The sequence below is a fragment of the Bubalus kerabau genome, chromosome 10, assembly GCF_029407905.1.
Source record: "Bubalus kerabau isolate K-KA32 ecotype Philippines breed swamp buffalo chromosome 10, PCC_UOA_SB_1v2, whole genome shotgun sequence".
NCBI classification, from domain to species: domain Eukaryota; kingdom Metazoa; phylum Chordata; class Mammalia; order Artiodactyla; family Bovidae; genus Bubalus; species Bubalus kerabau.
In genome coordinates this window covers 99,435,641-99,460,794 of record NC_073633.1, presented here as the reverse complement: position 1 = coordinate 99,460,794, position 25,154 = coordinate 99,435,641, and the positions used below count along the sequence as shown (strand labels likewise).

At 38.8% G+C, this 25,154-nt stretch overlaps 1 long non-coding RNA gene across 1 annotated transcript in view; it reads right to left on the bottom strand.

Moving 5' to 3' along the window:
• The window catches only part of LOC129620692 (uncharacterized), a 50,992-nt gene extending 44,710 nt beyond the window's left edge, over positions 1-6,282 (bottom strand). The window contains exons 1-2 of the long non-coding RNA XR_008698672.1: positions 6,097-6,282; positions 3,682-3,741 (exon numbers count right to left, since the gene is read on the bottom strand). This is a non-coding gene — a long non-coding RNA (uncharacterized LOC129620692). The remainder of the gene's footprint in view (positions 1-3,681; positions 3,742-6,096) is intronic.
• Between the last annotated feature and the right edge of the window lie 18,872 nt (positions 6,283-25,154).

Sequence of the window (25,154 nt, the reverse complement as noted above, 5' to 3'; positions counted from 1 at the left end):
GTTGAGGAGACCAAGGAACAGAGAGGTTAAATCACTTGTCCAGTAAGGTGCAGATAATAAACTGTGAGGTCAGGATTTGAATTCAAGTAATCAGAGACCAGAGCCATGTTCTTAACCCCTGGGCTCTCCTGCCTCATGGGCAGGACTTGCGTTCCCTACCACCCACTGGGACGGAGCATCTCATGACTCTTTACATAGTTGATCTTTTAGGGTTCAGAGAATTATCCCTCTGCCTGGATTTTTTTTTTTTCCTTCCTTGTGATGGTTATTTTTATGTGTCAATGTAACTGGCCTAAGAGACATCCAGAATAGCTGGAAGAACATTTCTGAGTAAGTCTCTGAGAGTGTTTCTGGGAGAAATTAGTGTTTGATTTGTGGACTGAGTAGAGATCCACCCTTAGCAATGTGAGTAGATCGTGGTTCTTCTTAGCCTTCATAACCACCTGAGCCAATTCCTGCAGTTAACAAATACATAAATAAAGAAAATATCCTACTGGATCTGTTTCTCTGGAGAACCCCGATGCATACATTCCTCTTCATTAGCTGGTAAAACTCTGACCAGTCTTCAAGTCATGACACATGCCCTTTTCTCTCTGCAGCTTTTCCTGATTCTTATTCTATCCCAAGATATGTAGGACTTCTCTCCCCTATCAACTCCCCCCAGTTGTAGAAGACAATAAGCAGCTTGTCTTCTACACTAGAGTCCACCCTCTTGGGCATGAAAAAGTTATCTTATCTAACTTTACATCCCTTTTATCTAGTACCCTGCCTCACAGAGAAGGAGGTGTGGAGAATGTCTGCTACAATTCTGTAGTCAGCATATCAGATCAATCACCTGGTTTGATGTCACCTATTTTACAACATAAAGGCTTATGTTTTCCACCATTAGACTTTGCCTTCATATTATGTATGTACTTTGAAATATATGACATCCATCATAAAAGATTCTGACAACTTTTCAAAACCATAAAAGCTTGTAACCTATGGAATAATATTTAGAGTAGAGGTTTTTAATATTTTAAGCTCAGATCAGTAGGCCCTTTGATCTCTCTGTTTGAGATATTCCTTATTATGCACAATGTGTGTGTGTGTTAGTTGCTTAGTCATGTCCGACTCTTTGCAACCCCATAGACTGTAGCCCACCAGGCCCCTCTGTCCATGGGATTCTCCAGGAAAGAACACTGGAGTGGGTTGCCATTTCCTTCTCCAAAAGGAACTATAGAAAGAAAGAAAGTGAAGTTGCTCAGTCCTGTCCGATTCTTTGTGACCCTATGGGCTGACTGTAGCCTACCAGGCTCCTCCATCCATGGACTTTTCCAGGCAAGAGTACTGGAGTGGGTTGCCATTTCCTTCTCCAATTATGCACAATAAATTAATTCAATTCTAATAGTCAGTAAGGAGTTTAACTTTGGGAGATAGTGGAGGACAGAAGATCATGGTGTGCTGCAGTCCAACGGGTCACAAAGAGTCAGACACGACAGCTACTGAGCAACAGCAACAAGCTTTTATGTTAAATTATTAGCTAATTTCAAAATTCACAATAATTTTTTCCTTCTCATTTTAAGAATCGATGCTGTACTTAAAGGAACAGTTACTTGGCTTCCTTGTCTATGTTACATTAGGCAACCTAGTGGGTGTGGGGAGTAAGTGAGGAAGGTAATTAATTTCCCACTTAGTTATTAATATTGTCTTCTATGTGTCTGTAGCTAATTTTACATGGTACCCAGTAGAGAGAAAAGTGAACAGTCAGATTTGTGGACCAGTCCTCATCACATCCAACATAGCTATTGTTGTTTCAAAGAGGTTAAAAATCAGGAGAGAAAAAGTGCATCCATTCAGAAATGCTCAGAAAGAACAGGTAGAAGAGTAACTGCTTAGAAAGCCTTTTAATGTTTGTGTATAACGGAAGAAGAAAAGAAGACTTTCCAAGTGGTGAAAGTGTAGCATAAACAAAGCTGTGGATGGGGCAAGTTGTGAGGAATATTTTTGGAATGCATGCATGCTCAGTCATGTCCAACTCTTTGGGACCCCATGGACTGTAACCCACCAGGCTCCTCTGTCCATGGGATTCTCCAGGCAAGAGTACTGGAGTGGGTTGCCATTTCCTACTCTAACTTCTGTATCTGACTTGAGTGTAGAACACAGGTATAAAAGTCAAAGGGGTAAAACAATGTTGGAATTATATTATGAAAAGACTTATAAGACAATGAGCAATTCTACTTGATTCTATAAGCTTCAAGGAGTATGATGGTATTTTAGGTTGTTATAACAAAATGCCACATGTGTGTGCATGCTAAGTTGCTTCAGTCGTGTCTGACTCTTTGAGAAACTATGGACTATAGCCCATCAGGAAAATCTGTCCATGGGATTCCTCAGGCAAGAATACTGGAGTGGGTTGCCATTTCCTCCTCCAGGGGATCTTCCCAACTCAGGGATCCAACCCATGACTCTTACATTACCTGCATTGGCATGTGGGTTCTTTACCACTGGGAAGCCCATGAAAATATCATTGACTGGCTTTGCACAATAGACATTTATCTCATTCAGTTCTGGAGGCTGGGAAGTCCAAGATCAAGGTGTCAGCTAATTCCATGCCTAGTGATATCCCTCTCCCTGGCTTGCAGACAGTCAGTGATCTCCTCTTACATGATGTAGAAAGAGATCATCTCTCTGGTATCTCTGCTAATAAGGACATTAATCTTATCATGAGAGTTGGACCATAAAGAAAGCTGAATTGATGCTTTTGAACTGTGGTATTGGAGGAGACTCTTGAGAGTCCCTTGGACTGCAAGGAGATCAAACCAATCAATCCTAAAGGAAATCAATCCTGAATAGTCATTGGAAGGACTGATGCTAAAGCTGAATCTCTAATACTTTGGCCACCTGATGCAAAGAACTGACTCATTGGAAAAGACCCTGAAGCTGGGAAAGATTGAAAGCAGAAGGAGAAGTGGTCGACAGAGGACTAGATGGTTGTATGGCAGCACCGATTTGGTGGACATGAATTTGAGTAAGCTCTGGGAGTTGGTGACGGACAGTGCTGCAGTTCATGGGGTCGCAAAGAGTCAGACATGACTGAGCGACTGAACTGAACTGAACTGAATCCTATCATGAAGATTCCATCACCATTATCTAAGTGAAAGTGTTAATTGCTCAGTCCTGTTGACTCTTTGTAACCCCATGGACTTTAGCCCTCCAGGCTCCTTTGTCCATGGGATTTTCCAGGCAAGAATACTGAAGTGGGATGCCATTTCCTTCTCCAGGGAATCTTCCTGACCCAGGGATTGAACCTGGGTCTCCTGCATGGCAGGCAGATTTTTTTTTACTGTCTGAGCCACACTGCCTTCCAAAGCCACCAGCTTAGAATATAATCAAGTTGAGGATTTCGCCTTCAGCATGTACTTAGGGAAGACACCACCTTTACTGAAAAACAGACAATGATTTTACCAAGTCAAGCTTTAAAAGAATTAACCTGACAGAATTGACTAAAATGAATTGAAGCGAGAGAAGCCATTAGAGATAAGAATATCAGAATATTAAACAGGAAATGAAGATTGTGTTCTATCTTCAGTTCAGTTCAGTTCAGTCGCTCAGTCGTGTCCGACTCTTTGTGACCCCATGAATCGCAGCACGCCAGGCCTCCCTGTCCATCACCAACTCCCGGAGTTCACTCAGACTCACATCCATCGAGTCAGTGATGCCATCCAGCCGTCTCATTCTCTGTCGTCTATCTTAAGTGACCTCAATTAGAATGACAGGAGGAGACTAATGAGAAAATACATCTAAATGTGCTTACTAAATAATAATTGAAATAATGTGACTATCATGTAGCATTTGTTATTTGTTGGGAATTAAGCTAAATATTTTATATATTTTAACGTTTAAATTTCATATGTTACCAGGAAATGACATTTTTGTTGTTAGGAAATAATATTTAGGAATGACAATAATGACGTTGATGAAAACTGGAAATCATAAGGTGCTTAATATGAGCCAGACATTACTCTAAGGACCTGAAAAGAACCATATGAAAGAGGACATATTAATATTCCCAATTTAAAGTTTAGAAAACTGAGGCAAGGGAAAGTTAAATAGGTAGATTTTTCTTTATTTCATAGATGAAGACTCAGGTTTCAAATAGATGAAACGATTCTTCTAAGATCATTTGGCAAGTGGTAGTTCAATAGTTTAAATCTCAGCTTAATTTCAAAGTTTGCTTCTTTCTTTTAATAAGTAAAAAGACATTATGCAGAGTTAAGCAAATAATAGTTATTAATATATTTCAAATATAACTTCTGATATATCTTTATGTCATAATTGGATACATTACTTAACATGAACGTTCTGGCTTCAGTAACAAAAGCTCAGAATATATAAGTGGTTTAAACAAGGTAGAAGTGCATTTGTTTTTCAAGCAACAAGCCTGGCATAAACCACTCATGGCTGATAGGGAAGTGCTTCACTGTCAGAAACCCAACTGGCTTAATTTGATTGCTATGCTAGCCTGAACATGGACCATTACTGGATCCAAGATGATTACTCTGTTTCCATCCATAACCCTTGCATGTCAACCAATAGGCAAGTGGAAAGATTAATGCATGTATTCTTTAATGGCACCTTAGAAAATATGCATATACTTCCATTTTTACCCAATGACCAGAACTTAAGTAGCACTGTGCGATCTAGTTGCAATGGAGACCAGGAAATGTCTTTTGAGAGACGTTTTTTCAAGGAAAAGTGTGTAGAGGCATTGACAGAAAACCAAGAGATTTTGATACATTTTCTGTTATTAATTTAATGTTTAGCTTGTCTATCCTCACTGCTTCTAATTTAATTATTAGTTCTGTAATAATCTTGTTTAGTCTTTGATTTGCTTCTTTAGCTTTGCAATCTCACTTTTCATCTCTATTTTCATTTCCTAGGTCTGCTGTAACAAATTATTACAAACTCAGTGGCTTAAAATAACACAAGTGTATTCTCTCCCAGTTTCAGAGGTGAGAAGTCTGAAATCAAGTTGACAACAAGGTTGGGTCTTTCTTAAGGCTCTGAGAGAGAATCTATTCCATGCCTCTCTCTTAGCTTCTGTTGGTTACTGGCAACCCTTGGCATTTTTTGGCTTGTAGTTGCAATACCTCCAACATTCACCTACATCTTCACGTGGCCTTATCTCCTGTTTCTCTACATCTGCTTCTCCTGTATGTTTCTGTGCCTTTTTCTGCCTTATAAAGATACTCTTTGTTTGAATTAAGGTTCAACCAATCCACAGAAATTGCATCTGAGATCTTTGATTGTGTCTGCAAAGATTCTTATTTCAAATAAAGTCACAGGCTAAATTTTTGGGTGAACATATCTTTGGGAGCCATAATTCAGCACATTGCAAGCTCATTTTGCTACTTTATCATCTTTTTAAATTATATATTTATTGAATGTATGTTTTTATTAAATTTTTTCTACAACCTAAATCATATCTTAGAAATTTTCACCTTAATTCTTACATTATATTTTATTACAGATTGTTTTGTCCATATAAATTATCATGCTATTTTTCTTTTCTTCCTTTCATCGTCTTTGGGAATATTTTTCTTTCAATTTTTTTTTTTGATGATTATGATGAAGAGAGTGAAGAGGACATATATTTTCTTGGTTGCCATGATTCTTTTTTTATCTTACTTTATCTTGTATGTCTTTGTTCAGATCTTCTGTTTATTTTGATATAATGTATATGATTTATTTTTTCTTCCTAAATATAAGAATAAGAGCTCATTTCTTCTGAGTATTTCATATTTTGACATCATTTAAGTAATCTGAGGATATGGAGAAGAAAGATGCATGAAACAAAGTTGTATAAGATATTTGACTATTTGCCCACTTCTCTCCCTTGTGAAGTATCACAAAAGTCTGTACCAGCATTCTCATCAATTGTTGTGGAAGGGTGAATTCTGATTATCCAATACTAAGGCTTCAGAACATTTTCCCTGATTCAGATTCTGGAGTCTTCTCTCCCATCATAGCATTAGCATCTTTATAGTGTCTCCCACTTAAAGGTTGCACTAGAAATTCACAGAACATTTTCCACTATGCCCAGAAAGTGCTCACCAGGACTGCCTTGTCCACAGGTGGTTGAGGCATCCCATAGGTGAAGTTTTCCCTCTCGACACCTCCAATGTCAGCACCTTGAAGTGAGTGGTTCTTGCCAAATACCTTTTACTTCACACAGGACTTCCCATCATGCTCCATCACGCAGACAGACCCAGACACAGGTGGCTTTTCAGAGCTCTCAAGGGATCTGGTCTGACACAAAGCAATGTGTCTGGAGAAAGACATACAAGATGAAGAAACATGGAAAAAGAATATCATGGTAACCAAGGAAATGTATTTCCTCTTTCCTTGAATCATCATCATCATCCAAAAAAAAATTGAAAGAAAAATATTCTCATAGACAACAAAAGGAAGAAAGAAAAGAAGAAGGCTGCCATCTTCAGGAAGCCTTCCCTGAAGTGGTCTTCAACTTGTGTCAACCTATGGAACCACCCCCTCAAGGCTTCTGTGCCTTGCTTAGTTTTCCTAGGAGGCCAGAAGAATGAAAATATAGTCAAAAACTCAATCTGTATTCTCAGACTTAGTAACCTCTGTAAGAATGTCTAGCAGTTGCCCTCACGGCTTGGGGGTTAAGGCAATGTGTCTAAATTTCATGCAGTAATCCTAAATTTGTATCCATGTCTGTCCTCTCTCTATTTCTCTCTCTCTCTCTCTCTGTATCTATCTATATAAAATAGCTCTATCTTTGATATGTAGTGTTAGCCCTGTGCTCTTGTTTTGATTGCCCACATGATTTGCTTTGCCATTGTTGTTCAGTCACTAAGTGGTGTCCAACTCTGCGATCCCACAGACTGCAGCATGCCAGGCTCCCCTGTCCTTTACCACCTCCCAGAGTTTGTTCAGATTCATGTCCATTGATTTCATGATGCTATCTAATCATCTCATCCTCTGTCACCCCTTCTCTTTCCTGTTTGAAAAGTTTCCTTTTCAAACAAAAAGTTTCTGTTGACTTCATCAGGTATTATGAGAATACTTTGATTTGCCATTACTACCCAGTCTAGTCTGCTCTTGCTGCCTCCTGTTTCATGTTTAATGAACATGATCTAGACAGGAAAATAGTAACTGAAATCAAATGGATGATCTCCTTAACAGTCCATTATAAACTCAAACCTAATCTAAATGACTTCCTAGAATCAAGTTCACTTGCTTTGATGTACATGGAGTTTACCAGAAAATATTCATTGGTACCATTTTCTGATACCAAGTTATGTTGTAAAGAAACTAGTGAGTTCAAAGTTCTCAGTATCAGTTGATGTTTACAATGAACGGTCCCCAGATATTTAACCTCTTCCTGCCAAATATAAGGTCAAAAAAATAATATTCCTGGCAGGCTTAAAACATTATCTCGTTTTAATGCTGAGTATGACTGAAGCTCTAGAACTGCCAAAGTTACATTGCTGCATTAGAATCATAGGCACTTACTGTATAACATGAACAAAGGACACTGAAAAAAATAGTGATTAGTTAGTTACTCATCCAGATTATAAACCAAGATGAGCAGGTAAAAAAATATATAAGCAATATATTTTTTACAATATCTGTAAGAAAATGACATAATCTTCACAGGGCTAAGAAATCCAGCCAACTCTTCAATAACATAAAGCAAAAAACACAATAACATAAGGTACCTAGAAGATAAGAGAAGAAAAATTACGATGCCTTATTTTCAGCCGAAGCTCAATCATTTTGAAATTGCAAAATGCAAAAAAAAAGTCTTCAACATGGTTTTAAAGAAGGGAGTTTGAAAGTCAGGTCAGTCCACACTGGGTTAAGCAAAGTGAGAAACCATGGCACCCAATGGTAGCCTTTCTAACAATGCCCACTTTTACGTTTTTTTGGACCACCTTTCCCACATTATCAAAATCTATATAGATTATTTTATATTTCTTTTGAGATTACCTTAATATAGAGGTATCTGAAAATGGAATGCATACAGCTTTTTGCTGAAGTTTGTATTTTTCTAAAGTTCTCCCATGTTACTCAGGGAATTGCAACTCATTGTTTAGTCATAGGCATTTCAATATTTTCAGATTCTCTGGTGTTGGAGAGAAAAAATAGTAATAAATTCATTCAAACTGAAAAATTAAGGCTGTAAAAAGTTAACCTTGTAAAATAGCACAGATACAAAGAAAATCTTCACCAAAAGAAGAAGCTAGAAATTTGGGATTCAGTTAAGACAATAAGAAGGTAATTTGAGTGAGATCTTTTCAGCCTGTTAAAAACATTTGCTGTCACAAATGGTAATTAAAATTTTATATTATATTCTACCTCCCCCCACACACACACAAATCAGAATGCACATGGCTTCTCTATGGAGTCTTTGTTCCTGAGATCTTAGGATGAAGTTTGGGAAATAGAGCAGAATAGGAAGTGTGAACTTAAGATACGGTGTTTGGTAGACTGGGGCAGCGGAGAAGGCATGGCAACCCACTCCAGTACTCTTGGCTGGAAAATCCCATGGACGGAGGAGCCTGGTGGGCCACAGTCCATGGGGTCACGAAGAGTTGGACACGACTGAGTGACTTCACTTTCATTTTTTGCTTTCATGCACTGGAGAAGGAAATGGCAACCCACTCCAGTATTCTTGCCTGGAGAATCCCAGGGATGGGAGCCTGGTGGGCTGCCATCTTTGGGGGTCACACAGAGTCAGACACGACTGACGTGACTTAGCAGTAGCAGCAGACTGGGGCAGGGACTTCCCTGGTGGCTCAGATGGTAAAGAATTTGCCTACAATCGGGAGACCTGGGCTTGATCCCTGCGTTGGGAAGATCTCCTGGAGGAGAGCATGGCAACCCACTCCAGTGTTCCGTTCCGGAGAATCCCCATGGACAAAGGTGACTGGTGGGCTACGTTCCATGGGATCGCAAAGAGTTGACATAACTGAGCAACTAAGCAGAGCACACAGACAGGGGCAAATCCAGGATGCACAGTCCCTGGTTAGGTCGAGTCTCTCACAATCTCTTTCCTCGGTGGCAAAACGATATGGTAGTATTATCTGCCTCTTGGGATTACTGTGAGTACAATATTTAGTTAAAAGAATTAAGTATTTTGTATAGAGCCAGAAGCAAACAAAAATAAGCTACTCTTTTCATTAAAGCTATGTAAATCATCCACTCCTACATCTTTGAAGCATAGGTGTTTGGTAGCTTTTGACTTTGTGAGGTCTTCTCCCATGTGATCATAATGATAAAAGATTGGCAGCCAAGGGTAGTGCTAAGAAGTTGAAAATTGCTTTAAAAACTGTGAAAGGCAAAGGTGTTAATCACTCAGTCAGATTTGGCTTCTTCTACAATAAACACCCTGACAACTCAGACATTATACAGAAAAACTCAGGAAGGAGTTAATTTGTAAATAAGGTTTAATAACAGAAATTCTTCCGAGTTACTGCATCACTTTTTCTTTTGTATTATACATAATCCTTTAATTATTCTACTTTTTATATTTGCATGTATTAATTAGACTACAACTCAAGATATAAGTATAATTTAATAAGCAAGGTTATTTGGTAGGGAAAAAAATGTGCGGAAAGATTAATTATGGAAGATTTGGATCTGACCTAATCAGTTGGGAAATAGCAAAAATAGTCTGTGATGTCAACACATTTCAGTACTGGTCTGGAAAATGAATTCTAGGCAATAACTTAGGGCTAGCTGCTTTAGATGAGCTTCCCTGGTGGCTCGGACGGTAAAGAATCTGCCTGTAATGGGGGAGACCCAGATTCTATCCCTGGGTTGGGAAGATCCCCTGGAGAAGCGAATTGCTACCCACTTCAGTATTCTTGCCTGGAAAACTCCATGGACAGAGAGGAGCCTGGCGGGCTACAGTCCATGGGGTCACAAAGAGTTGGACATGACAGAGTGACTAACAACAGCTTTAGATATAAGTAGATTCTGAGAGTTAGATTAAAAGGAGAAACAATGATTCTAAAAAACAGCATTTTGTTCTTTGAAGGGGCTTCACTTAGTTTTACTGAAGGGGACTTACTGGATTTCCCTCAGGTCTTCTGATTCCAGTGAGGCATCTCAACAGAGCTATTCTTCATCAGACTCTGAGTGTGTTATCACTCCTGCTGTTCTCTCCACTCCCCACAGTCTGTTCAACATTCCCAAGTTCTCTGACTCACTAGACTTTCCAGTCAGAAAGGGATGGCAGCTTAGAAACCCATTCACATCAAGTTAAGGACTCAACGAGCTATAATGCCTAGGAGGTGTTGAGTTTTTTAAAGAGGATAAAAGACAAAGTGAACACAGGTAGAAGGAAAACACTAATAAAAAATAATTTTGAGGGTGACTATAAGCTTCCAGATGCATAAAAAAGAACACAAGAAAGGAAATAAAATGTTAGTTTGATATTCAGTTCAGTCACTCAGTCGTATTTGACTCTTTGTGAACTGCAGCACGCCAGGCCTCCCTGTCCATCACCATCTCCCAGAGTTTACCCAAACTCATGTCCAGTGACTCGGTGATGCCATCCAACCATCTCATCCTCTATCATCCCCTTCTCCTCCTGCCCTCAATCTTTCCCAGCATCAGGGTCTTTTCAAATGAATCAGCAAAAAGTTGGACATGACTGAAGCAATTGAGCACACACACAACAATAGCAAGCATCTTCCTGTCTCATTAACAGTGTTCATTACAGATTTATTATCTTGGGTTACATGTGGCTTATCCATGTGAAGATTCAGGAATGAAGACAAAAGTGGGGGGCGGGGAAGTGGGATAAATCAAGAGCACCTCTGTCCTTAAGATTTTCCTAGAGAGCCAACAGTCACTTATTTGTAAAGGTTTCACAGTTGGAAGAAATGGAAAGTGTGGTAGGTGGCATCTGACTGAATGGGCTCTGACCCACAAAGGCTGCCTTCTTTTGGGGGCATGTCACACAAGAAGGTGCCAACCTCTGCATTGAATTACGTGGATAAATATTACAAACTTGTTCTACATGTGTCTGGTTATAAACGAGACTCTGTGCCAGATAGGTAGATGAAAGGGGGCAGAAAAAAAGGTATGGTATTGTCACCCAGACATTTCTCAGGCGCCATCTCACCATTTTAGACCATCTACTCTGACATAGATGGGCCTGGAGATGATCACACTAAGTGAAGTAAGCCAGGCAGAGAAAGGCAAATATCATATGATATCACATATATGTAGAATTGAAAAAAATTAGACATATGAACTTATTTATAAAACATAGATTCACAGACGTAGAGAACTCATGGTTACAAAAAGGGGAGGGGGAGAGGGACAAATTGGAAGGTGAGAATTAACATGCTCACCACTATATAAAAAACAAGTAATCAAAAAAGACATACTGCATAGCACAGGGAACTCTACTCAGTATTCCGTAATAACCTGTAAGGGGAAATAATCTGAAACAGGATGTATATGTTTATATTATCTATATGTATAACTGAATCACTTTGCTGTACACCTGAAACTAACACAGTGTTGTAAAATAAAGGAAAAAGAAAAAGAAAAGAATAAGCTTTTTAGGGCAGATAATGGTCCAAGCTACTCAGGCAAAACTGAGGTGAGTAGCTCAACCTTTCCTGGCTTTAAGCAGTTTCTAGCCTAACAGGAAGAAGAAAAGACAAGTAAGTGAATATTACAACATGGCAGAAGAATACCAGAAAGAAATTAAGAAAAGTTTGGAAGCATGTAGCTCTCGCTGAGAAAAAAGGAAATCACCAACAATGGTTGCATATTTAATTTGTTCCTAGACCACTTAAATTTTACATGCATTCAGACACATTTCTCCCTCTTAATCTTTGTCATCTTGGCTCCCACAAGTTCCTTTAAAGCTGGTGCTGCTGCTGCTGCTAAGTCGCTTCAGTCGTATCCGACTCTGTGCGACCCCATAGACGGCAGCCCACCAGGCTCCCCCATCCCTGGGATTCTCCAGGCAAGAACACTGGAGTGGGTTGCCATTTTCTTCTTCAATGTATGAAAGTGAAAGTGAAGTCACTCAGTCATGTCCTACTCTTTGGGATCCCATGGACTGCAGCCTAGCAGGCTCCCTAGCCTATTGGATTTTTCAGGCAAGAGTTCTACTGGGCCCTAAAAAAATCCCATACAACCTTCTGATACTGACATCTTGTACAGACAAGAATGAGAGAAGTCAAGTTTAAAAAATGCATGTGTTGTTCTGTCAGCACCAAAACAGGACTGGAGGGTTATGAGGGACATTTAAATTTTCCTCTCAGTCGACTGAGAGAGTACAACCAGCTGCACTCACATTGCATTGAAAATAGATACTTTGCAAATTCTCATCTAAATGAAAGTTTAAATTACCAAAAGCAGTCTGACCGGTTATCTTGGACTAAAGTGGTTTACAATTTGCATATAAACTTCATTTCTTTTTCTAATTATGCTGAATAAAATGCATTCATTTTCTCTGTGATTATGGGCTAGCTGTGCCAAACACCTGTGACTGCCACAAATCCTAATTTGATATTTATTTACTTCAAAGCAATCTTATTATCTAAATGATTCCAGGCATCAAAGGCCTTAATTATTGATAGTCCATTTGATAGGGTTAGCTTCCATGTCCTTGGGGGGAGTTTCTGATTTGCTCTTTCTTTTTTAAGCAATACTTGGCTGTAAGGCCATACGATTCTGCTATTAAGGGTATTGAGAATCTCATTCCTATTTAATTGGAATTAAATTTAGACAGTAACAAAGAGCCAAGATTGACAGGTGCAATTTTCAGGCTTCCAGGTTAAAAAAATCATAATAATAATCCTTGTTTATGCTTAGTCTTCAAAATAAACATTGTATCCTTTATTTATTTCCAAACCTTTGGAGAAAAGGAATAATTTTTCATTTCTCTGATACTTTAGAATCAGCAAGGGATTTGCTAGAGAGACAAGACACTGTAAATGCGAGGGCAAAAAGAGGTCCTGATGGGGAAGTTGTTGGATGATGGAGCTGAGGATGGCTAGATCTTGTTTTGTGACAAAATCATTTTCAAGCATGGAATTTACAGAAATTGAGGAAGTGAGTGGAAGAGTTAAATGTGAAGACCCACCTTTGCAAAATTTTACAACCTTACCAATAGGACCCTCAGGTTCAGCATCACAGACTAGCTCATCTTTTTCTGTGCAACATTTCATTGGAAATTAGTGGTCACTGAAAGTAAATAGAATTTTAAAAACACTTATTAGAGTTTCTCAAAATGTCATCCAGGGACACCTCAGGGTCTTTGAGATCCTTTCAGGGGTTCCATAGTATGAACACTATTTTCATAATAATACTAAAAAGTCATTTGCCTTTATCACTGTCATTGTCTTGAAAATGTTCAGTGGTGTATTCTACAGGTTACACATTATGTGTGGCTTTTCAACGGAGTGATTGCAGAAACCAGTATGAGAATTCAGCTATCTTTGAATAAGCAAAATGTTAGAGATGCACAAAAATGTAAAAAATAAAATGCCACTCTCCCCATAAATTCATTATATTATAGAAATTATAATATTTTTTATAAAATATAATATTTATCTTATCATATAATGGGTTTATTTCTTCTTTTATAGTGAATCAATACATAAATATTCCCAAACTATCTTAACGAACCTGTGTCTCCTGCATTGCAAGTGGACTATTTACCATCTGAGCCACCAGGGAAGCCAAAACTATCTTAGACTTTTAAATATGGCATATACTTTTAAATGCCATCCACATCAACAAAAGATCTTTAGGTGGCTGATACTTTAAGAGTGTAAGGAGGTCCTGAGGCTGAAATGTTTTAGGACCTCTAATTTATGTGAATTAGTAAATTATTGATTGCTCTTAACATTGACTTTTTTCATTACTCACATGCTCTTGAAATGGAGAGGGACGCTATAGGCCTTCCACATCATGTCCTGCAACTGCCTTTTGTCTATGGAAAATCTTTAGCCAAAGAATAAGTTTAATCAGAAAAATGAGAAAATACAGACACAAAGGAAAACTCCAAGGAAACCGAATAATGATAGCTTAGTCATTAAGCAAAGCCAAGGACCTTTAGCTCTTTCTCAGGGCTATAGCTAATATTTTAATTCATACCCTGTGAGCTGCCATATAGATACTGAAACCCCCAGCAGGTGGAAGGAGTTACCTACATGATATCCAGACTGTAGCCATGACATGAGCTGCCACAATTCCAAGAGCTGGCCTCAAGGTGGTGGGACAAAACAGACCCTGGAACTGAAGATTAATTGTACTTAAAACAGTCAAGATGACCCTGATCACACCACCACGTAACTGGTTTCAAGATGACTGTCCGAGCTGTTTCTGCACGTAGCCCCCTCCTTCCTTCTATAAAAGCCCTTGCCCACTGATTGTCCGCAGAGTGGTGGGGGCTGACGGGAGTCAGTCTTCAGACAGAAGTCTGGCCTCCTGGTTCCCACCGTCCAAAATAGAGGACACCTTCCCTTCCACCAGCCTGGCCTCTTTATTGGCTTTGGAGCAGTGAGCAGACAGAGTCCCACTGTTGATTACACTCTTTGGCCAAACTCTTAGTTAAGGCCTTCTCTTTGCTCTGCTTTGTATAGCTCCTGAAGCAATGAAAATATAGCTTTCCAAAGGCACACACTTTGGTGTGTGTTCTTAGTCTACTTGCAAAAAGATGGTTATGTAGTAAAATGGAGCTGTTCAGTTGCCATGGTAACACAGATGATTAATGTGACAAGCTGTGCTTGAGGGGGGTCAGGCAGGGCTTGATGGACAACGTGTGGCTTAGAGTATTTAGCCAACATTGCATTAATCCTCTGCTCCTTCCTTTCTCCCTACCATCTTCTCCTCCCCATGTCCCCACCCGCTTGCTGTCAGAGCCCCTTAAGAAGATTATCGATTCCTCATGTGTAACTGCATCTGGCAGCCTTGTGGCAGTACTTCTAGCATTTCTTCCTGGAAAACAAACTTTTCCTGATGCAAAGACTCAGGCAGGGGGCAGGGGTGTGGGTTGGGAGGGTGGAGGCTCCCAATCCTGCTGTAGACAAAGCAGCAGCATCTTGGTGGCCAGTAAATCAATCTAAATGGCTGTGTGCTTAAATCATACTGGGAAAGGAAGGGAGAGAGAAAAAGATTACACTGCTCAGGATTTGCAAGGGTTGTCAAAGAGATGGGCCCTGGGGTCTATCTACGGCCCTTCCCCGATCCATGAAATGCTTTATTTATGCTCCGGCTCTGAGCTATCACATGTCAGGAGTGATCTCTTATTGTGTGCTTCAAAAAGGTGGAAGCAGGAACACAATGTGACACTCAATTAACCACATGTGCCAATCAGGAGAAGCCCAGTGGATTCTACACTGTCAACAGCCCAGCTCTGTGTGGGGGTGGGCGACAAAGCCTTTCATTACCCCACTTCCTGGAGGCCTCCTGTTTGCAGGCATCAGGATCAATTCTGGAGACCTCAACTAACCTTCCGGCTCTGAAACCTGAAAGGTGAACCCCAGGATTGCATTTATCATCTCCGCTTGTTACATTGTTCAGGCCACGATTCAGTGCTGGTAGGGGTTCACAAAATAATGCCTTCTTTTCTCTTCTGCCTTAAGCTCAGATTTCTCACCCTTTTAATTTTGTGTAATCATGATATTGATTAGGGGAAAGCAGTGCTTTCTGCTGAGCTTAGTTGAGTTCTCAGCCTGTTGCTCTAACTCTCTCCACCAAGAGTGGAATTTTACTGAGTTAGGTAGACTCAGTTGGGAATGGAGATATATTTTAATCTTGTTTTTGAACATTTCTTTAAACCCTTAGCTCCAGGGAACTGGAAGTTAATTCCAGATGCCATCCCTGAAATTGGTTCCAAATAAATGAGTGACAGATTTTTGTTATTATTTGTTTTACAAAAACACAAATAAGAAAAGAGAGAATTTTAATTTCCAGGAACAAGACTTTTACTACACTTAGGGAAAAAAAAATCATCAGGTACTGTGGTATTGTAAAGATATATATTATGTACCTGTTTTATATTTTTCTTGATTTGAATATGTATTCACTTGTCTAAACTGATGACTTCATCTTTGGTCTCCTATTTCATGATTTAGTTTCTGAAATAAGATGGAAGAAGTTGATCCGTCTTTACACTAATTCAAGGAAATTATAGCTTAAAATTATAAGCATTAACATGCATTCATAAAACTTTTAATGATAAGAAGACAGTGCTTTTCTAGTTAAGGATTAGGGATACTGAAGATACCACAGTATCTAGCAGATTTTGAGTCAGGGCTACACCAACCTGCAGTAGTAAAACCAAGAACAGTGGAGCTAAGTCTACTTGGGTTTGAATGCCGCTTACTAGGTGTGTGGACTTGAGTAGGTTATTTAGACTTTCTGTGCCTCAATTTTACCTTTGTACAATGGAGATAATAATATTAGGTACCTTGTAGGCTTGTGATTATTCTATGAGTAAATGCATTTAAAACACTTATGAAAAGTGGGAGAACCATTCAAGTGATCTTATGTTTTCATTCTTATTCTTTTATTCTTTCTGAAATAATTCTGCCATCCAAGTGCTGCTAGTCTCAGGTAGCTTATTAAATTCTAATTTTATTGTTCAACAGTTTGTGTTGAAGTGCTTCTCTTTTCGTATTCCATCCATCGGTTCTGTTTTATCTCCCTGGAGTACTCAGTACAAATATACAGTTTTTTCTCCATGATGGGCTTTCATCCACTTGACTTTAATGCTCTGATGACCACTTGGACTTCACTTGCACATTTGACTTTCAGCTCACGATCTGGAACCAGGGTGCCCAAGTTCCTGTTGGAGACCAACCAACTTTGGATATGCAGTTGGGGGCACTTTTTCTTTATTGAAACCCATTCTTGGATAACCATTACCTCATAGTATTTATCTTGAAAATTCAATATGATAATCCATGAAAGATGTATTCGATACCTCTCAAGGAGGTGGAACATAACTCTCCACCATTTAAGGGCAAGCTGCACATGGTACATTCCTTCCAAAGAGTGCAGTCTGAGAATGGGAAAATAAGAACCATGCAAGGGGAAACACTGACAAACACTACTGCAGCCATGTGATCAAGGTTAATATCAACAGTGATAAGGAATGTTGACAGTGTATATCCTTGATATGATGTGATAAGTGTCAGTTGTTCAGTCGAGCCCAACTCTTTGTGACCCCATGGACCATAGCCTGCCAGGCTCCTCTGTCCATGGAATTCTCCAGGCAAGAATACTGGAGTGGGTAGCCATTCCCTTCTTCAGGGTATCTTTGCAACCCAGGACATGCAATCTCTCCATTCCACACAGATTTTTTACAATCTGAGCTGCTAGGGAAGATCCATAATGTTATGAGAATGGCATATTATCTCTCTGGTCTTCCCCTACCCAAACCCATTCAGCTTTAGTTCAGTTACTCAGTCATGTCTGACTCTTTGCAACTTCAGCACACCTGTCTTTCCTGTCCGTAACCAATTCCCGGAGCTTGCTCAAACTCATGTCCATCAAGTCAGTGATGCCATCCAACCGTCTCATCCTCTGCTGCTCCCTTCTCCTCTTGCCTTCAGTCTTTCCCTGCATCAGGGTCTTTTCCAGTGAGTCAGTTCTTTGCATCAGGTAGCCAAAGTATTGGAGTTTCAGTTTCAGCCTCAGGGCTGATGTCCTTTAGGATGGACTGGTTGGATCTCCTTGCAATCCAAGGGACTGTCAAAAGTCTTCTCCAACACCACAGTTCAAAAGCATGAATTCTTTGGTGCTCAGCTTTCTTTATAGTCCAACTCTCACATCCATACATGACTACTGGAAAAATCATAGTTTTGACTAGATGGAATTTTGTCAACAAAGTAATGTCTCTGCATTTTAATATGCTGTCTAGGTTGATCATGACTTTTCTTCCAAGGAGCAAGTGTCTTTTAATTTCATGGCTGCAGCCATCATCTGCAGTGATTTTGGAGACCAAGAAAATAAAGTCGGTCACTGTTTCCATTGTTTCTCCATCTATTTGCCATGGATTGATGGGACCAGATGCCATGATTGTAGTTTTCTGAATGTTGAGTTTTAAGTCAGTTTTTTCACTCTCCTCTTTCACTTTCATCAAGAGGCTCTTTAGTTCTTCTTCACTTTGTGCCATAAGGGTGGTGTCATCTGCATATCTGAGGTTATTGATAGTTCTCCCAGCAATCTTGATTCCAGCTTGTGCTTCATCCAGCCCGAACCCATAACTCCAGTCTAATTGTGAGAAAAAATCCAACAAATTCTAGTTGAAGGAAATCTACAACATACCTGAATAGTACCCTCAAAACTATCAATATTATCAGAATAAAGGTAAGCCTGAGAAATGGTTACACAGGAACCCAATGAGACATGATAATGGTACCCATAGTACCCAGATGGGATCTTGGGGCAAAACAAGTTTATTAGGTAAAAGTAAAAGTGGTTTAGTTGCTAAGTCATGTCTGACTCTTGTGACCCCATGGGCTGTAGCCCACAGGGCTCCTCTGTCGATGGGGATCTCCAGGCAAGAATACTGCAGTGGGTTGCCGTTTCATTCAACAGGGGATCTTCCTGACCCAGGGATTGAATCCGGGTCTCCTGCACTGCAGGCAGTTTCTTTACTGACTGGAGCAACCAGGGAAGCCAAAACAAAAGAAAGACAAATAAATTATGGATTTTAGCAAATCATGATGTATCAGTATTGGTTCACTAATTCTGACAAATGTATCGTGTTAATATATGATCTAAACAATAGAGGAAACTGAATGCAGGATATAAGGAAATTCTTGGTGCTATCTTTGCAACTTTTCTGTAAATCTAACACTATTCTAAAATTAAAAGTTAGAGCAAATGTATACAAAAGTACCTGAACTTAGTGAAAGCTCAGTATGAGTTGACTGTAATTATTACATCTCTATTAGGCCTATCTCTTGTGACATATGTTTCAGTTTACATCTAGCGAGGCTTGAGAAGCCTGTGTGTGGGGGCTGGGGGTACAGGGGGAAGAGAGATATTTGTGAGAGACTGGCTTATTTATAATCATTGACCTGGATTTCAGGACTTTGCATTGATAGGGATCCAAAAGATCATTTATAATTTGGTTCTGAACTCCCATGGAAAATGCTACTATTAATAAACATTTTTCTAGGAAGTCACTTGACTGTCCTCTAAATGAATAAAAATTTGAAACTCAAAAGTAGGATGATGAAACTTTACGTTAATGTATTGGTGTGAATTTTGGCTCACTGTGGTGTCTAAAGGAGCAAAATTGACCTTAGAAGCGTAATTTGAAATGATTGGCATTTGCTTGGCTATAGGCAGCCTGCTACCATTGAATACTTAACGGCACTTAATAAGCACCAGGATTATATGCAGTTAGTGTCATAGAATGGAGGTCTCCAGGATTCTTCCACTAAAGCAGCCTGTGGTAATAAGACACTTTTGCCATCTGATGCTTATTGCCCTTACGTCTTCTGAAGCTCTCTGATACAATTATTTTACCTCCTAGGATCTGACAAGACAGATCTAGGTCTTCGAAGTCCATAGGATGCACAAAAATGCCCAGGTTTTTTCCTCTGCCATTTGAACACTGATCTCTAGCCTGGAATGATATGTACTGTACCCTTGTGCCTTCACTTTTCAACTGTTTTGTTTTCAGCCCATAAAGGGGATTATCATAGAGGCAAAATTATTTCTCAAAAATATGGACATTGGGTGACTTTAGTTATTCTCAATACTTGTGTTTATTTTTTTCCTTTGACAATTTGTTTCTGGAAATTTAGTCATGTTAACTACATCACAAAACAAATAGAACCATGGTGGCTTTCCTCCTTTACATAGATGGATCCATGTACTTTTGACAGTTTTATCACAGATACTGACAGTATATCTCCCGTCAGAGGATGTGCAGATGCACAATTCTCTGTCAACCTCACTTTACATTGATGCTTGTGATTTCTTTTCCCACTAACTGTTATCTCAAGATGTATGCTAGTATTTCAGATAAGGCATATGCACTTGAACAGAGCTATCCAGAGGCGGTGACCTCAGATTGTAGGATGGTCAATTATGTTGCATGCATGTGTGTATGCACGCTTAGTCACTCAGTCCTGTCCGACCCTTTGTGACCCCAAGGACTGTAGCCTACCAGGCTCCTTGGTGCACAGAATTTTCCTGTCAATAATACTGGAGTGGGTTGCCATTATCTCCGGCAGCAGATCCTCCTGATCCAGGGATAAATCCCACTGAGCCACCTGGGAATCTCATGGGCAATTATCTTAATTTATCTTAATTCATTACTTACACTATATTTTAATTTATTTGTTATTTACACTAATGTCTCATCAATAATACATTTTATCTTTTTTTTTTTAAGTAGGCTATCACTAGTCCATGGGGTCGCACAGAGTCGGACACGATTGAAGTGACTTAGCAGCAGTATCAGCAGCAGCATCACTAGTTTATGAGGCACATACTTCACAGTAACCAGGGACAATTTCTGTTTGTGTAATCAACATTTAATCCAACATGATAAAACACCTGACGGATTTTCCCCTGGGGTTTTTAATAGAAAATAAGCATTAAATATTACAAATACTAGGACCTATTTTTTCCAAGATTATTTCAGATTATAATGACTCCTATAAGAAAGTAAAATGATGAATAATTGTGTGATAAGGAAGAATATGTTTTCTTTAACTTTTCCCAGATTTGTGATTGGAAATAGAAAGTGTTAAACATTTCTAGAGAATTTTATCTGCATCTGACCCTTGAGGTCATCGTTTTTGTTTTTGTTTTTCACTTTTAAGTTTTAGTGAATGAACAGTAGTATGCTGCTGCTGCTGCTGCTGCTGCTGCTAAGTCGCTTCAGTCGTGTCCAACTCTCTGTGACCCCATAGACGGCAGCCCACCAGGCTCCACCATCCCTGGGAATCTCCAGGCAAGAACACCAGCGTAGGGTGCCATTTCCTTTTCCAGTGCATGGAAATTGAAAAGTGAAAGTGAAGTCACTCAGTCATGTCCCACTCTTCACGACCCCATGGTCTGCAGCCTACCAGGCTCCCCCATCCATAGGATTTTCCAGGCAAGCGTACTGGAGTGGGTTGCCATTGCCTTCTCCAGAACAGTAGTATAGTCCCTATTAAAGAATAAAGTCCCCTGATAGTCTGCCATCTTCCTTGTCTTCCGCACAGTATCTCTCATTGATTCACTCTACACATATTTTCTATGTGTTGGGAATACAAAAGTGGGCATGCCATGGTTGCTGTTGTCAAGGAATATCTACATTTTTGAGGGCAATAGATTTTGAATACATTGCTGAAGTGCAAAATTACCTTATTGACTCTTGAAAACTCCTTTGCAGACAATGGCATCTTGCCTGTGACTGAAAGGACTAGAAGACATTAGCCAGGCTATGGGAAGTAGGAAGGGAAGATAGATTTCAGGGACATGAAATAGTATTCACTCATTGCCTTTGTGAAGATGCTCAGTATATGTTTGAGGAATCATTTTGAATGAATAACAAGAACAATAGAGAGAGTTTCTGTCTTCTGTTGAAAGATTCAACCATAACAGAGGGCTGGAAAATCCTGGGTTGGCAACGTTTAATGGCAAGTCATACTATCATAGGACTGCATCAGCCAAATGTGAAAAGATGTCCACCGAAACTCAAGGTTATCTTTAAAAAGAATCATGACTGTTCTCACGCAAAATGTAACACTTTTATTGGCTCCAAGAGGAAAGTTTTGCTCAAAAACATTTCTTTTGAAATTCCAACGTTAGAGATTTATGCATATGTCTTAAGCAGTTCAATTTTTTAAATGTCAGTACTACCTGAGGTTAAGCAGAGCTATAACTCATCCATGGTTTGGTATGGAGTCCTGTAGTAAGGATGCTTTTTCTCTCTTTATGGCTTAATCATACTAATTACGGCTAGAAAATGGGGACTTCCATGAAAAGGTCACCCTTCCTCCTAGAATTATCAGAGAAAGGATCTGTGCAAAGAGCAAGCCACTCAGAGGGGCTGTAGGAGGCCACCTGGTGCAGAGCTGTGTGGCATAGCACAGGTGAGCTCCGCATTTCCCCTAGATCCCTCAGCAAAGTACAATGAATGCCATTCTGTTTTATCTTCAGATTTTATTATATTTTCAATGTTTTTAGAGAAATTACCTTTTAATTGGGAAATATATTGTGTTTAGTATAGCTCTTCCTTTTTTCTATAAAAGTGACCTACCTGCCTGCAATAAAAACACCAGCTGCTACTAATTAGACTATTCATAGCACATTATTGGCAGCTTATTATATAGTGTAGACAAGGGAACAAGAAAAACACACTTTACTACCAGTTTTGCTCATTGATAAAGAGCAACCAGTAAATTTTTATTTCATAACCAGAAATACATGAGGATTGAAGCCCAAGAGAGTGAAAATGTGATAAATTAGTAATCCTAATGAAAGAAATAGTAATTTGAAATTGACATAAACCTGAATTTGAATGTTAGCTCTTGAAAGTAATATTGATTAAACACTCTGAACCTCATTTCTCCCATCAGTTAAACTTGGATGGTAGCCATATTATAGGATTTTAATGAGGAATAAATAAAGTAAAATAAAGTTTTTATCACAGTATTATGTGTTAGTCTTTCAGTCATGTCCGACTTTTTGTTACCCCATGGACTATAGCCCTGTAGCCTAACAGGCTCCTCTGTCCATGGAATTCTCCAGGCAAGAACACTGGAGTGGATAGCCATTCCCTTCTCCAGGGTATCTTCCCAACCCAGGGATTGAACCCAGGTCTCCTACATTGCAGGCAGCTTTTATCATGGTAGCCTGTATATATTGGGTGATCAACTAATCATAATTAATATGATTATAATAATGTAATAGTGATATGATTCAATCCACTGTTCAAGACTGGGCCAATTAAAGAGCGTATCTCACAATAGATCCATGGAAGAAGATATAAAAATACAGGTGAATCTTTATAGAGAATTTCTCATAGGTCATGAAGTAACTTTTCCTTATAATAGTTAAAACTTTCAATATATCAGTTCATTATCACCATAAATCAATGAAATAGGAATACTCTGATCACTCACACTTTATAAATGAGGACTCCAAGGCATAGATAAATTAATTTTATCAAGGTTAAAGAAAAAAGCAAAAAATCACTAAGTAGCACAGCTCGTATTTGAACCAAAGCAATTCGGTTCAATGCAGAGCTCTCATAACATTACACAATAATGCCTTTGGAATATTTTAAATTCTCTGCTCACACTAGAAAATTATCTTTTTTCTGCATTATATTAAGATTAAAACTACTGCTATCATATTGTAATTAAATCACTTTGTAGATAGTCTTGTGGAAAGTATCAAAAGTTAATTTAATTAATTAGTGAAGATACTTGGATTTAAGGCATACTTGTTCATCAGAATATGCATGACTCCAAGCATAGGAATAAATGATGACTGTTTGATCACCTAATATGCATTGCAAGCATATTGAGGAGGCCTTTAATATATATCATATTTTTATTTTATATGGGCAATCTTCCTTATGACAATTAATTATTATTAATTCAGCATATGTAACAAGAACAATGAACTGTCTTTGTCTGCAAGCAGATAAGAAACTTAACATCTAAATCAGTATTTCGCCCTCAGAATAGCACTTTTAGAAGCCAGATGTTTATTTCCATGAGTGTAACTTTGTTATTTCTTGTTTTATTTCTTTGGAAGTTTTAAAAATATGAGATATATTTGATTATTAATTTTAGTATTCACAATAGTGTTAACATTTCCTTTAGTGTTTAAAGATGATAGAACACAGATAGATGCAGATAGAAGATAGATAGCATTGGAGGGAATCATGGAGAGAATGTGAGTTTCAGTTGATCTGCAGGCTGGACCTGGGAAATCCTAGGCTCCCCACTCCTTCCCCGTCCTTGGAGTGTACATTCTGCCCACAGTTGCCAGAGTAGGAGCGTTTTTAAGGACACGGCTTTGAGAGAGCAATGGATTGTGAGACCATCTGTGCTGGATATATGGCTGAACCCAGGTAAGTCCTGTGTATAAACTTGTAAGATTCTGGTGGGTATAGGGATCTGCTACTAGTCTTGCTGCCCAGACAAACTTGGCATAGAAGTTCCCTTGCTTCTTAAACCTGCCACCTAATGATATGAAGCAGTCTGTCTCTTTCTTCACTATCTTCTTGCTCTTTGTGTATGGGAACCAGTTTGTGAAACAACAGATAACTATATGCACATATATAATGATTTAATATGATTAATGTTGATTATTTATATAGTACATAATTATTTATATATCCAGGTATCTATATACCTATATCTCTCGATCTATTCCTCTATCTATCTTATTCATCTTATAACATCTAGGGGTTTAAAACTGCTCAGGTCTTTTCTGTCAGCAAAATGATCATGTGAGACACTATAAAACTTCCTGTAGTCCTTGAAAACCTTGTTTCAAATCTTAGGGGTAAAATGTTTGATCTTTCACCATAAACTATGATATTAGCTCCAAGTTGTTTATAGATGCCTTTTATCAGATTAGAGCAGTTTTTCCGTATTTCTACTATGTTGAATTTTTTTAAATTATAAATAGATTTTGAGTATTTTAAAATATTTTCCTTTATCTACTGAAATGATCATATAATTTGTCTCCATTACTGAATAATATGTACACACACTACACTAATAATTAGTGATATTCTGAGAAAATTCCACTTGGTTTTTGTGTATTATGTTTTTCTTTATTGTTGAATTCAATTTACTAAATCACATTAAGGAATTTTATATCTGTATTTATGATATGATAGAGTATTTCATGCAAAATGCTGGGCTGGATGAAGCACAAGCTGGAATCAAGATTGCTGGGAGACATATCAATATGCAGGTGACACCACCTTTATGGTAGAAAGCCAAGAATAACTAACAAACCTCTTAATGAAGGTCAAAGAGGAGAGAGGAAAAGCTGCCTTAAAACTCAGCATTCAAAACTCTAAGATCATGCCATCCGGTCTCTTCACTTCATGGCAAATAGATGGGGGAACTGCCGGGGTCCAGCCCCAGCTGATCCAGGGTATTCGAAGGAGAGACGGCATAGGC